We start from the raw sequence: 15241 nt of genomic DNA on the forward strand, positions 1-15241 counted from the left end.
AGGGACTGCGGAGCAACAAGAGGGAAGGGGTCTGGGTGTCGAACTCTGCAGAGCTGCTTACACCCAGACTGTTATGTAGGAGAGATATAAACTGCTATCCTGTTGAACCATTTTTAATTTTGGTCTTTATTACAGCAGCTGAGCATACACCCCAATGCTATTCCCAAACCCTCATACACCACTGATGTCAAACAAAACTCTCAAAGACAGGGTTCTACCAATTTTCTGATAGAAGTTCTCTTGGTCCGACAATAATTCCATTTCTTATGCAGGTGTTTAGGAAAAGAAGCTGAGGAAAAGGATAGGTGCAGCCCCAGACAAAAGTTCCTTCCAATGAGAAATCCATGGGAACACTGCATTCCAACTACTCTGGAAACTTGTAAGAAGTTTTTAAGACAGAATGTGGTAGGATGCCTTCAAATATGGCTGCTAAGAATTCCTCAAATCTTGTATGTAGATGCTGTTTCTTCTATCTGGTGGTGGGGCCTCTTTCCCTTCCCCTTGAATCTGGACTGGCCTTGTGACTTACTCTGACCAGCAATAACATGTGGCAGAGTGATGTTTTGGAACTTCCAAGCTCAGGCCTTAAGGGAACTGGCAGTTTCTGTCTTCATTTTCTTGGAACCCAGCCGCCCTGCTGTAAGGAAGCTGACTAGTCACCTGGAGGAAGAGAGGCTCATGTGGGGGAGAAGTAAGGTGCCCAGCCTAGAGCAGCACCAGCTGCCAGATGAGAAGGTATGGCCCTCTTGGACATGTCAGCTGAACATGAGAGCACGGTGACCCCAGGCATCACCAGGAGGAGCACAAAAACCAGCCAGCTGAGCCCAATCAACCCAAGAATTGTGCGAAATAACCCTGCTGCTGTTTCAAGCCACTGATTTTGGGGGTGGTCTGTTACACAGCAACAGCCAGTCCATACACAGGAACTGTTTTATTTTTCTTTATATTTCCCCAGGTCCAGTGACAGCCCCTCAAAGCCCCTTGCACTCTTCTTTCATAGCAACAGTCACATCGTAATCATTTAATTCATGTGATTATTTTTTTTAGTATATTTAAGTGGTAGGAAGTGTGCATTTGGGAGGTTCTCAGACCTGGATTCAGAACCAGGTTCTGCTGATCCCTGGCTGTGTGACCTTGGGCAGCTCGCTTTGCCTCTCTGGGACTCAATTTGCTCATTTACAAAATGGGAGAAATATTAGTACTTACTTCATGAGATTTTTGTGAGATTCAACGAGAGAATGTTAGTTAAGCTCCCAGCATGGTGTCTGGTACACAGCATGCCCTCGATTAATATTTATTGAGTGAAGGAATGAAAGGGTTGTCATAACAGTTCTACAAATACTCGTTGGCTGAATGAGCCAACTACTCAATGTCCCCTTCTTGGTCAGACCTAGCCTGATGGAAAGGTGCAGCTCGTCCTCACCACCACACCCCAATCCTCCTGCTGCTGACCCGACTCTGTTCTTCATTCTTAGTATTTATCACACTACAACAAAATGTACTTATTTGTTCTATTTCCTATGTTGGTTTTTGTCTGTCTTTCCCACCACAAAAATAGATTTTTAGCTATTTTGTTCCCCGAAGCATCTCAAGTGCCTGGAACCATGTCCAGCACATGTACGTGTCAACAAACATTTGATGAATGAATGAATAAACCTAAGAAGTGTTCATGGGGATCCATGGCTTTTTGGAAGTGTGGACACAAGCATATGCGAAGCAGCCCCATTAGAAGAAGGCCCTTCACTTTTTCAAGACACATTAATACCGCATGTTGAAAATGGTCCTGATGACTATATAAGTCTGTGATGACTTTGATGTGAAGGGTACCATCTGGGGTTGTGTAAAACCAACAGCAGAGCCCTGATGGGAAGGGAGACGCTGATAAACAGTGCCCAGCTCTGTTCGACATCAACCAAGCCCATGAATACCTTTCCAAAGCCTTCTCTCCAAAAACAGATTTAGGTTTGTGGTTAAAAGGATTTTCCGTCTCTGGACAACTTCATCGGGATCCCAAATCTCATAATGTTGAACTATTCCTCTTGACCATTGCAAAAATGAGATAATTACTCAAAAGCTGCCCAAACTGAGAAGGTGTCAATGTCTGTTGACCCTTTCATGTGGGACAATAATGGTGATGATGATGATGATACAATAACCTTAATTCAGAGCTTATTATGTGCCAGGAAAGTCTCTGTGAGCTTTATATGTATTAATTCATTTAATCCTCATAATAATTCTATGAACTGGGGATATCATCATAAGCCCATTATACAGATGAGAATACTGTGGAACACAGAGGTTAAGGAACTTGAGCAAGGCCACCTAGCTAGAAAGTGATGGGAAAAATGCTAAGTCGGACCAGATCATAAATAAACGGAGAAACTGCCTTACGAGTGAAGCATTGGAGGAAGGGTGCTGGCAGGTACGTGAAAAATGTGGTCTATGCTCATGACCACGGGCACCTGGGAAGAAGTAAAACTGGCTCCAAGGCCACTTCCTGTCCCCGGCTGTAGCTGGAAGGCACCTGACACATTCTTCCTGAGACATCTACGTGACCTTCCCAGGCTGAACGTTTGCCTCCCCCTTTTAAAACATTCCCTTTCCATGGGTCCCCTGCCTATGCCTCCTGTCGTACTTAAATATACATCTGCACTGTGGTGAACTTTCATTCCCCTGGAATAAGTTTGCCAGTAAAAACAAAAGTGGCCTCAACATGTAGAAGTTCACGGAGAAGCCCATTTATGGAAAAATATAGCATTCACGCTGTTGGGCACTGAACTCCTTAGGAGGGAGAAGGATGAACATTCTTTTATCATAGCTCTGTAGAGCTGGGAGGGGTCTGAGGGATTAATCCTCCCCTTCTTCCTGTCATTTTTGAGCATTTATAGTCACCTAATGGTTGCCTACCCAATATCCATTTCCTCTTCATTCTTGTTAAGAGAAGCCACCTGGAGTAGCAATGCACCTAGGTAAAAATAATTACTTCTCTAGCCTCCCTTGCAGTCAAGGGTGGCCATATGACACAAATCCAGCCAATACAGCAAGACCTGAAAACTTCAGCTTTCCTGATCATGCCTTTGCTCCTTCTTGATTCTTCCTTCTGCATGCCTGGAATGTGGAGGTGACGGCTGGAGGTGAAGCAGCCATTTGGTGACTATTAGGTGACAAGAATGAGGATGAAAGCTAGAGGTTAAGGACAATAGGGCAGACAGACCAAGGGAAGCTGGGACATTGGGTTTTCTGTTGCTTCTGGCTGAATGAACTCTAACTGAAAATGTGTGCCAGATGCCATGGGTCCTATGAGATTAAGAGATGGTTCTTGCCATCTAGTAGCTCAAATATAGCCCAACCCTTGTACTTTACAGATAGGAAAATAGAAGATCAGAGACTGAATGACCAGGGTCATATATGAATTAGTAACAGAAACAGGACTGGAACCCAGACTTCTGTCCTAAGTCTAGTTTTGCTTCTTTTACTAGTCCAGAGGTCCCAGAGTGTGACAGAAATCCCTAGTGGGTGTACAAAAGATAATTCTGGATGAATCCCTTTTTAATTCTCTCTTAATCTATCTCATAGGCAGCCTACTCAGAGGTTAAGAGCTTGGACTCTGGAACTAGACTGCTTGGGTGGGTCCAAATCCTGGCTTCACTACTCATTAGCTGAGTGACCTTGAACATGTTATTGGCCCTCTCTGTGCCTCAGTTTCCTCTTCTATAAAACAGACATGATAATTTCTACTTTATACAGTAGTTGTGAACGGTTAATGAGGTAGCACCTGGAACATAGCATTAAATAAATATTAATTATTAATAGGTCAAGAGGAAATCTCTAATACTCACTAATCTCTCTTTTTAGTTAAGAGGTTCAGAGCCTTGGCTAGGATTTAATAATACCGTTTTATTTTCAGTGAACTTATTTTTACCAGTTCTTTCCATTTATGGCAAACAATACTGACTTTTCACTTAAGGTAATGCTATAAATTTCCCTTTTAAAATGAATTTATTTGAAGTCAAAAGAAGTCTATAAATTAAAAAAAAACCAACAAATAACAATACAGGTGACAAAATCATGAATAAGGTATCAAGTGCCTGAAGTTTAGGAAACACTTTCTGGACCAAGGGAGAAAAATCTGCACATCCACCCTATAAATCCCCCTTCCATGATCACGGCAGACATCACTAAATTGATCCCCACATGCTTTCCCACTGAGGCCAAACAAAGCCTCAGATGTTTACCAAATGAAATTCACCAATGGCCTCCTTGATTTGTCCAGTTCTCTCTGACAGAATCCAGAACTTGACACTACAAGCTGATGATGAGAAGAACACACCAGAGTGAGCTGCAGGCAGTAGCTGAAAGGCTATGAGTCCTGGTTGGTTTAGGGTCGGATTTTCATCATTTGTATAAAAATTGTCAAATGTGACATGCACAGACTATCTCTGGAAGGATACCCAAGAACTGGTGACAGGGGTTGCTTCTGGGGAAGAGTCATGGGTGGCAGTGGGACAGGGGCAGGAGGAAGATATAATTGCTACCTCTGTACTATGTGCATGTATTAACTATTCATAAAATGTAATTAATATATCATGAAAGGAAAGGGCATGGCGGGGGGGATTTTCTGGTGGGCCAGAGTTGCCAAAGTTTCTGGACATCTTGAAGATCAGAGGGTCTTTTAAACACTGGAGAAGCAAAAGCAAGTTTGTTGGCAGAGTTTAACTCCCAGGGGTAGAGGTGACAGCTGAGCTCCTGGTCTGGCTCCAGCAGGCCAGGGGGTGTGATGCCCACCTGCTGGTTATTTAATTTCCTTGCGGGGGGTGGGGGTGGTTTATGCTTACAGCCAGGCCTAAGCTGCTTACCTGCAGGAGCCCCAGGGGTGCTTCTGGTCCCCTGCAGCTCTGAGCACACAGTTTGGCACGCCAAGGGTTAACCGAACACGTGCTATTCAGTGATAAGCCTCTGGATCTCCTTCCCCTCTTTCTGCCCCCTCCCCCCACCCCACCCTCCCATTTCTACTGACAGTTCAACACAGTAGTAACAGCAATGCATCTTGACCAGAAAGGCTGAGTTCAGACCCAAGCCCCACTACTTCCTAGCTGTGTGATTTCAAGGAACTCGCTTAACATCTCTGTGCCTTAGTCACCTTCTCTGTCCTATGAGGCTAGTTTCACCACCTACCTGTTGGTACCGGTGCTGTTAACCCTGTAGTGCACTGAAAACAGTTACTGCTATATGGGGGTGGTTTTTATTGTGTGAAGACAGAGTTTGTAACAGAAACAGGAATGAAAAAAACAGTGGTGGCTGCATGTCCTGAGTGTCTCCGAAGGCCAGGCCAGGCGCTGAGCCCCTGACTCTGTATTTCCCACTAGTTGTCAGGTCAGCTCTACAGGGTAAGATACTATCTCCATTCTACAGAACAGAAAGAAAACAGAGCCTCAGATTGTGGAAGGAAGCTGCCCAAAGTCCCCTCTTTCAGGAAGAGGCAGAGAGGAGATGGGTTCTAACCCAAGCATATTACAGCATTCTTCAAAGACCACAATGTTTCCACTACTCTTGTAATAGGGAAGAACAAATCAGACTCCTTATTGGATCTGTTTCTTTTACTTTAACCTTTGTATTCTATTACTTTTGCTACAAGTTAAGAATGTTGCAGATAGCCTGAAATATACAGGATAGCCCATTCTCAAGGCTCTGACCTTTAAAGCTGTAACACTTTTCCATTCACACAGAGATAAAAAGTTGCAGAACAAAGAATAACATTTGTTTTGTTGCAGGTGTTTTACAGAAACATCATGACCTGACCTACAGGGACCGCTGCAGGAACAAAGGATTCTGACACCAAGAAGTTTGCAACAACGAGCCACACCCTCTCTCCCTTTAGTACGAAAGAAGCCTGAATTCGAACTCGGGTAAGGTGGTTCTTTGGGACTCTAGTCCACCATCTTCTCAGTCTGCTGGCTTTCCAAATAAAGTCGCTATTCCTTGCCTCAACAACTGTCTCTCGATTTTGTGGCCTGTTGTGCGGTGAACGGTATGAGCTTGGACTCGGTAACACTCTGTGGAACAGTATTTACAAATTGGGCAGACCCACTGATGGGCCAGGAGACGAATCTAGAGATGGAGCCACCGCTGTAGAAGAGATGAACTTTGGTGCTTAAAATGGCCAACACTTGTCTGGTGTACCATCTACGCCACACACAGCTAAATGTTGCACTTCTATTTAGGAATTTAATCTTCACAACAACGCCAGGAGATATTCTCCCCATTTCAGAGATGAAAAAGCTGAAGCACAGAGAGGTTAAATAATATCCCATGGTCACACAGCTAACAGCAAAACCAGGATTTGAACCCCAGCAGGTCGGTTCCACACTTCATATGCTTTATCACTAGAGGACCCCTGCCTCAATAGAAGAGAAAAGACCTGGAAATGCTGGATCCATCTCAGGTGTGGGGTGCGTGACTTATTTTGCTGATACTTCCTTTCAATTGTGTGTATATCCATGTCACCATGCTTAAGCATGAGTGCCTGAATAGTGTTAAAATATAACACTATATTATATAGTGTTATATTAGAATAGTGTTATAGTGTTAACATATAACACTATATTATAATAGTGTTATAATATAATCTCTCTGTCGGTCTAGACTGGGGGACAGGAAAACCTTTTCTGTAAAGCGCCAGATAGCAAAATGTTTTCTGCTTTGGCTGTGTGGTCTCTGCTGCAGCTACTCAACTCTGCCCCTATAGAGTGAAAGCAGCCACAGGCAACACGTGAATGAATAAAAGGGGCGGTGGGCAAATAAAAGTTTATTTGTGGACACTGAAATTTGACTTTAATATCATTTTCATGTGTCATGAAATATTCTTCTTCTTTCAGTATTTTCCCTCAAATGTCTGAATGTGTAAAAAAGATCACTCTGAGCTCCTGGGCAATATACAAAGACAGGCAGTGGGAAGGTTTGGGCTTGTGAGTCATGGTAAGCCCACACCTGGTCCAGGGCAAAAATGTTTGGTACTCACTGCTACAGAGCTTTTGTCCACACCTGCCCTTCTGTTTCTACAAGTCTATTTTGTTCTTTAAAAAGGCCTCTCAGGAGACAGATACTGCATGATTTTACTTCTAAGAGGTATCTAAAGTAGTCAGACTCTTAGAAACAGGAAGCAGAATGGTAGTCACCATGGGACGGGAGGAGGGGAAAATGGGGCTTTGTTGTTTGATGGATATACTTTCAGTTTGGTAAGATGAAAAAATTCTGCAGATCTGTTGCACAAAAGTGTGCATACAGTTAACACTACTATACTGTATACTTAAAAATAATTTTGATGGTAAATTTTTATGTTATGTGTTTTTACCACAATAAATACACACACACACACAACCTCAGGGTTTCTTCTGGTCTTAGCAGATTTGTCCCAGGAGCATTCATGTGGGCAGAAGCAATGACCGATCTGTCCCATTGTAAATGTGAGACGCTCTCCTGCATGGCAGGGGATGGAGGAGGCCCATCCCTGACCGCTGACCCTCCAGCCCAGGGCCACAGGAGCCACGGGTCTCCCAGCCTGGGTCAGGACAGGGCTGCTTGCTCTACGGTGGTGATTTTCACCACCTCCTCCCCTTCACTGAGGAGTCATGCCCCTCCTCCCCTGGACTCCCTGCATCCAGCCCTTGTCTGCCTGCAGAGGACTCTCCACACGGCAGATCCTGCGAGAACCCAGAGTGGGATGAACTGTGTCCACCCAGAGCCTTAGAACGTGACCTTATTTGGAAATAGGGTCTTTGCAGATGTAATCAAGGTAAGGACGAGGATGAGATCCTCCTGGATTAGGGTGGGCCCTAAATCCAATGAGAGTGTCCTTAAAAGAGACAGGAAAGAACACAGGGACACAGAGAGAAGATGATGTGAAGACGGAAGCAGAGATTGGAGGGATGCAACTATCAGCCTAGGGACTCCTGGAGCCCCGAGAAGCTGGAAGAGGCAAGAAGGATCCTCCTCTACAACCTTCCGAGGGGTCAGGGCCCTGCTGCACCTGGATTTCAGACTTTTGGCCTCCTGAACTGTGGGAGAATACATTTCTGTTGCCACGCAGTTTGTGGTAAATTGTTACAGCAGCCCTAGGAAAGTGATACAGAACCCAAGTCCGAGCCTGTCCCTCCTCCCACCCTTCCCACCTCACTTGAGGCGAAGCCGCAGTCCTCACAGTGGTCCACCCAACCTGGCCCCATCACTAACTCTTGGCCGCATCTCTTCCCTTTCCCCCTCATTACCTCCACTGCAGCGCGCTGGTCCCTCAGCTGCCCCTCAGACCCGCAGATGCACTGCCGCCTTTGCAGTGCTGTTCCTTCCGCCTGGAATGCCCTTCCCAGACCTCCCTGCAGGGCGCCCTTCCTCTCCTTTGGTCTCTGCTCCAATTCACCTTCTCAGCGAGGCTCTCCCTAACCCCCACCCCTATCTAAAATCGCTTCTGCTCTGTACCAGCTTCCCAATCCCCTCCTCTGCTCTGTTTTTCTGCACAAATCCATCACTCTCTGAAACACTATGAAATTTACTTACAAGAAAAATGAAAAAAGAATCTTATTGATTTTCTATCTCCCTTTGTTAGAATGGAAGCTCTGCAAGGCAGTGGTTTTTTTGTTGTTTTTTAAACTTTCTACATTTATTTATTACTAATCAACACACATTTCCTATTGTGGGCTAAGTCTCACGTTGGATGCTGGGGATACATAGATAAAACAGGCCACCCTCAAGGAGGTATTGGTCACGAAGCCACACCTTCATCAAGGTACCCTCATTTTTCCCCGTCTTGGGGGAAAGAGGAATCCCCAGACCACACAGACCAGGAAATTCTCATCTCAGTGAACTGGTAAGAATAATCCTTTTACTGGCCCACACATGAATTCCCACACAGCTCCTGCAGCACTTGAGATGTTCAGGCATTGGCTGTCATTCAGGCAGTCATTTAGCAGTGGTCCCCAACCTTTTTGGCACCAGGGACCGGTTTCGTGGAAGACAATTTTTCCACAGATGGGGGGCTGGAGGGGTGGTTCAGGCGGTAATGCGAGTGATGGGGAGCGGCAGATGAAGCTTCACTCGCTCACCTGCCGCTCACCTCCTGCTGTGCGGCCCGGTTCCTAACAGGGTGGCCCAGGGGTTAGCGACCCTGGGTTTATGAGGTTGGGCCTCTTACATTGGCCAGTGACCGCTGGACACTTCCCAGGATTGACCTTAACCAGCTTTGATGGGTCTCCAGGATCCAAGCATTTGATGCCACAATAGCCAGGACAGCATTTCTGCTCCTTCGGACACTGCCAGCCACTCTGGCATTGAGGGGGTTCCTGCATAAGGCATATCACGGGGTTCTGAAGGGGCAGGCTCCCTGTTTAGCTTTTTCTTTGCTGGCACCTTCCAGAGCCCAGGACGTCGGGATTTCGAGGGCAGGGAGCACCACGAAGGAGATGAAGCTGCTGAGCTTCATAGTGAGGACAGCTGGAGCTGTAACGGAGGAGTTTTTATCTGTTTTGTCACTGCTGTGACCCCAAACCTGACACACAGTGCGTACCATGAATAAATATTTGTTACTGATGAGTGGATGAGTGAGTGAGGTAAACAGAATAATGCCTCCTGCCCACCCCCAAAGACATCCATCCTAATCCCTGGAATCTGTGAATATATTAGGTTACCTGGCAAAAGGGGATTAAAGTTGCAGATGGAATTAAGGTTGCTAATCAGCTGACTTTAAACTGGGGAGAAGATCCTGGATTATCCAGGTGGGTGCAGTGTTATCACAGGGTCCTTAAAAGTGGAAGAGGGAGGCAGGAGAGAGATGTAACCACAGAAGATCAGAGTGATGCTATGTGAGTAGGACTTGACCCACTGCTTTGGGCTATGAAGATGGAGGGAGGGGCCACAAGCCAAGGAATGCGGGCAGCCTCTAGAAGATGAAAAAGGCTAGGAAATGGAGTCTCCCCTGGCGACTCCAGAAGGAATGCAGTCCTGCTGACACCTTGATTTTAGCTCAGTGAGACCTTTTGACCTTGGACTTTTGAACTCCAGAACGGTAAGGTAACAAGTTTGTGCTGTTTTAAGCCACCAATTTTGTGGTAATTTGTTATAGCAGCAATAGAAAACAAATACAATAATACTCATAATAATGATAATACTCATGAACATGTGGTGCTTCTTCTGTGCCATGCTCTATTCTCAGGGTTTTACACTGACTCATTTAATCCTTACAACAATCTTACAGCAACACAACTGACAAGGTGGAGACGCCTGTGATCTGAATCTTACAAATGTGGAAACTGAGGCCCAGAAAAGTGAAGCTGCTTGCCTGTCATGCAGCTATTAGATGGTAGAGCTGGAATAGGAACTCAGGGTCCGGGTGCAGAGGCCACCGCCTGCACCCCCATCCTTGGTTATGAGGATTACGTGAGGTCATGTGTGTGACATCGCAGGACCTACCAGAAGGGAATCATGAAAGACAAGGACTTCTTATCCAGGCTGCCTGGAGGAGCGTCCTGGCCGGTGCCAGGCCTGTGGCAAAGGAAAAATGCCCGCTCCTAAAAAATGCCTTTACCAAAATATCCTCTCGTATTTTGAACCAAGTGGAAAAAAGTTATCAAACACTCCAAATTCAAAAAGCATGACTATATATAAAACCCCAAATATACAAAGCTGTCAAAGCTGTTTGCACACCCTCACAGACCCACCTGGAAGGACCCCATGACCGTGTGCGCCCTAATCATGGGACGACTGGAAACAACTGTTCCCCGTGCACAATAATGCGAGGCTTTAGAACAAACAAACGTCAACAGTCTGTCTTCCTTTAAAAATTCGACACTTTCTTCATGGGGGTTTTTGGGCACTGACCTTGACTCTTCTAAATATTGCATTAAAATATTGATCATGATTACTGAGTTGGGGGCACCCCCTTAAATTCTGCACCTGGGAGAACGCCTTGCTTGCTTTACGTTAGTCCCAGCCCTCAGCCTGGTACGGCACGTCCCCGCTCTGTGACTTCCTTCCTCAGAGCCTCAGTTACCTCATCTGTCAAGTGGCAACGAACCTGCCACGAGTGCTCAAGTGAGGACCAAGGGAGTGAATGCAGGCGAAGTGCTCAGCCTGGGCCCTGGACCCCGGAAGCCCTCCCCTCGTGTTAGCTATTTTCATGATGGCTCGGCACCTGTCGCTAAACGGGCCATTGATTCATGGTGGCCGTGATGTGGTTGGCGGTCACTAAATATTTGTCAAACAAATGCTGGATATTAGGACACACCCTGAGAGTCACTGCCCCAGGGTTCCGAGAGCCATCAGAGAGCAGAGAACAGAGGCACATGCTGGAGAAACATCTATTATGAATTTTTTTCCCCTTGGGGAGGCAGTGGCGGGTGGTGGACAGAAGGGGCCAGTTTAAAAATAATAAAGTCAATTTGGTACGGTCTGCTTTGGTATTTTGAGATCTTTGAAAGAGATATTGTGTGGCTGCGGGAGCGGGGTGGCCGGGAAGGGGGTTGTATTTATACTGTAAAGAGGGAGCCCTGACCTTTGCTGGCGGCGGCCGCTCCTTGTCGAACTTGCCGGGGTCTGGACCGCCTTTGCCGCCACAGACTTAGACTGAGACTAATGCAAGCCAGCTGAGCGGCAGGGGCCTTGACCGACCTCTCTCGCTTGGGTGGTTTCAATTTTTTTGCACAGCCCAGACATCTCAGGGACAGAGCACAGCTCTCAGCCCCAGCCTCTTGCTACTCAGCGGGGGGACCCCGGGTGGGCGATGCTGTGGGTTGAATGGTGCCCCCGAAAAGATCTATTCAACTCCTAACCCCTGGTCCCTGTGAATGTGACCTTATTTAGAGATAGGGTCTCTGAAGATGTGATTGAGGTAAGATGAGGTCATCCTGGATTAGGGTGGCACCTAACCCAATGACTGGTGCCCTTTTAAGAGGAGGGACATTTGGGCACAGACACCCAGGGAGAATATCAGGGGAAGGGGAAGGCAGAGAGTGGATGCCAAGGGTTGCCAGCAGCCACCGGAAGCTAGGACAGAGGCATGGCTCAGATGCTCCCTTGGAGCCTCCAGAAGGAACCAACCTTGTAAATGACATCTTGATTTCAAACTTCTACCTCCAGAACTGTGACACAATAAATTTTTATTCTCGAAGGCACCCAGTTTGTGGTACCTTGTTATGGCAGCCTTAGGAAACGAAGCCAGGTGATCTTGTTGACTCGCTGGCATTCATCACTTTTTGTTGCAACTTTGGCAGGGACAGGGTCATGGGCACAAGGACAGCCTGGCCTCTGCACTGCAGAATTCAGGGATGCCTCCTGGCCCTGTCACTGGGAAGCTGGGTCACCCCAGGCAGAGCATGTCCCCAATCTGAGCCTCCATCTCCATGTCTGTGCAAGGAAGATATCAAACGAGATCCATGTATCCAGACTTTATCTCCCTACCTCTTTACGATCTTCACCACATCTCCAAACCACCTGTACTTATTTTACTTAATATTTCCCTTAAATCAACTTTAGATTGACTCATATTTAGAAAACTTAGCTTTGTCCTAAGTCATAGTATCTACAAAATCACTGTTTTTCTTAAATAAATTTGTCTGAGGAAAAGACTTTATGTCACTACCATAAAGAGAAAATCAATACCACTTGCCATCAGTTATGAAAATGTAAAAATAGAAAATACATAGAAAACAAATGGTTTTAGTTCTAGCTAAATACTGTTGCCTGCCAAAGCCTTCAAACTTGGGCTTGCCTCTACTCCTGTGTCCTTGAGTGACCAAAAATACCGCATGGAATTGAGTCCTCAACTAACATTATAGATAAAGCCTCAAACAAAAAAAAATCACAGAATTCATCAAGCACAATAGCTTATGTTTATCAAGCATGTACTGTGTTCCAGGCGCTATTCTGTGTAGTTCATAAATACTCCTTCCATCTTTACAACAATCCTATAAGTAGGGACTATTATTGTCTTTCTGGCTGAAGAAGCTGAGGCACAGAAAGGTTAAGTAACTGGACTGAGGTCACACATCCTCTAAGGTGGCAGAGCTGGAATCCAGACCTTGGCAGCTGGGCACCAGAGGCCACACACTCAGGTGAACACTGCTTGGCTATGTTTCTTGAGACTAAATTTAGTAGAACTCCAAGTTAAAAGTGAATAAAACACTCACCATGCCCACTAAACTTTTGGAATCTGTATAAATGATGAGAAATTTTACCCAAAGAAAGTTCAGGTGTGAATCCCATGTCTCTGTTCAATTTCTCTACAGTGACTATATATTGAGAGAGTTTTATAGAGATTCAATTAACACGACTTAAAGATGAATGGCTCTTCTTATCTTGAAAAGCCATCCCCACTGCTCACTGGCAGACAGAAGGGACTAAATATTGGCCATCTACTGTTTTGGTCTGCCTACCTGTTGCCCCTCCCCACCCCCCTTTGCTGCAGGATGGGCATGTGACCCAGGCTGAGCCAATCACAATCTCCGACCACAGGAACTGGTTTAAGAACCACTTAGAGATCTTTTCTGGAATTTCTGAAACTGGAGCTGGGAGATAGAAGCCTCTTTTCCTGTCTCTTTATGAAACTGAGAAGCTTTAAGCCCCAAGGTACAGGAGGCAGTGTGCAGCACTGTGGAACCATTTGATAGAAGGACACAGACGAAGGGTGAGAACCAGATGCCAGATATTTCCATCTCTGGTTCCAGGTCCCTGAGGCCAGCTGCACTTGCCCTGCTTCTATGAACCAACACATGCCTTTTAAAATCCTAAACTACCTTGAATTGGATTTTGATAACCAGCAGAAGGGCCTTGGGTTGGCTGGCATGACTGTGGAGAACACGAAGGACCAGAGAGGCACACTAATCTGTCCACAGTCACACAGCAGTTAGTGGAAGACCAGAACCCACAAGCTCTCCAGAAACATAATTTAAACCATGGCTAGGGTGTGTCCTGTGGACCCACGGCCACTCTGGATTATGCTGTTCTCCTGGCATAATTATTAATGGTGTTCTTTTTCATACTAAAAAAATGTCCAGGTTCAGGCAATAAATTAAATGGTCACTCCAAGTGTAGCACTATTAAATAAGAAGAAATGTCTTTTTTTCCTTCATTTTAACCTAGTCATTTACATTTCATTCTGGAAACCAAAGCAAGCCAAGAACTTCAGGGTTTTATCAAATTACATTTTTAATACTTTTTTTTTGGCTGTGCTGTGCAGCATGTGGAATCTTAGTTCCCTGATTAGGGATTGAACCCGTACCCCCTGCAGTGGAAGCATGGAGTCTTAACCACTGGACTGCCAGGGAAGTCCCCTATTTTAATGCATTTAATAGATGTCCTTAAGAAGGACCAGATAGCCAATCATGGCACAATGATGTGAACACAAATATATTCTTTGTGGCATCATCTATTAACTCAGGGGCAGCAAACGTTTCCTGTGAAGGGCTAGATGGTAGCTGTTTTCTTTTCAGGCCACGAGGTCTCTGTTGCAACTACTCAGCTCTGCCATTACAATTAGAAAGCAGCTGTAGGCAATACAAACATGAGTGGGTGTGGGGATATTCCAATAAAACTTTATTTATAAATACAGCTGCTTGGCTGTTCAGCTGTAATTTGCTGCCCCCTGTATGAGATGGAAAAAGCTGGTAACTCCTTAAATGCCCATCATTATGTGACTCATTAAATAAATTATGGCACACCGATTCAATGGGTACCACAAGGTCCTTCAAAAGCATGTTTGCAAAGAAAGTTCAATAAGATGAAAACTGCACACCGTATTAAAAAACCCCACAAAACCTAAATCTATTCATTCAACACAATCTTAATTTGTTCAAGACTATACATACGCTAAGGTTAAAAACTTAAATCTAGGAACTGGTGGAACCAAAGATAAAACGAAGAAGCTTAATCAAATGGAGGGAATATAGATTATTAATACAAATTTCTTCATTGCGTTTTTATGGTATTTTTCAAAGATTCCACAATGAACATATAATACTTTTAAAGTCAAGCAAAAATAAATGATTGTTTAAAGAAAAATTCAGCCATCTCATCACCAAGCTATCACCAGAAAGGACCTTGGAAATCAACTTGTCCAGAGTCCCAAACTGTAGACCACGACCCATCAGTGGGAGGCAAAATCAATTTCTGCGTCCTGACCAGCAAGGTTTTAAATAAAATAGAAGAGGATTATGTTTTGTTTCTATTAGTTTTTCTTCAGTGAAATAGAAGAGAAAAT

General features: G+C 45.1%; 1 protein-coding gene across 3 annotated transcripts in view; it reads right to left on the reverse strand.

Moving 5' to 3' along the window:
* Positions 1 to 15241, reverse strand: part of EYA2 (EYA transcriptional coactivator and phosphatase 2) — a 291980-nt gene that overhangs the window by 117131 nt on the left and 159608 nt on the right. The window lies entirely within an intron of this gene.

This window comes from Balaenoptera physalus (genome assembly GCF_965194825.1).
Source record: "Balaenoptera physalus genome assembly, chromosome: 16".
In the NCBI taxonomy this organism is placed as follows: Eukaryota; Metazoa; Chordata; class Mammalia; order Artiodactyla; family Balaenopteridae; genus Balaenoptera; species Balaenoptera physalus.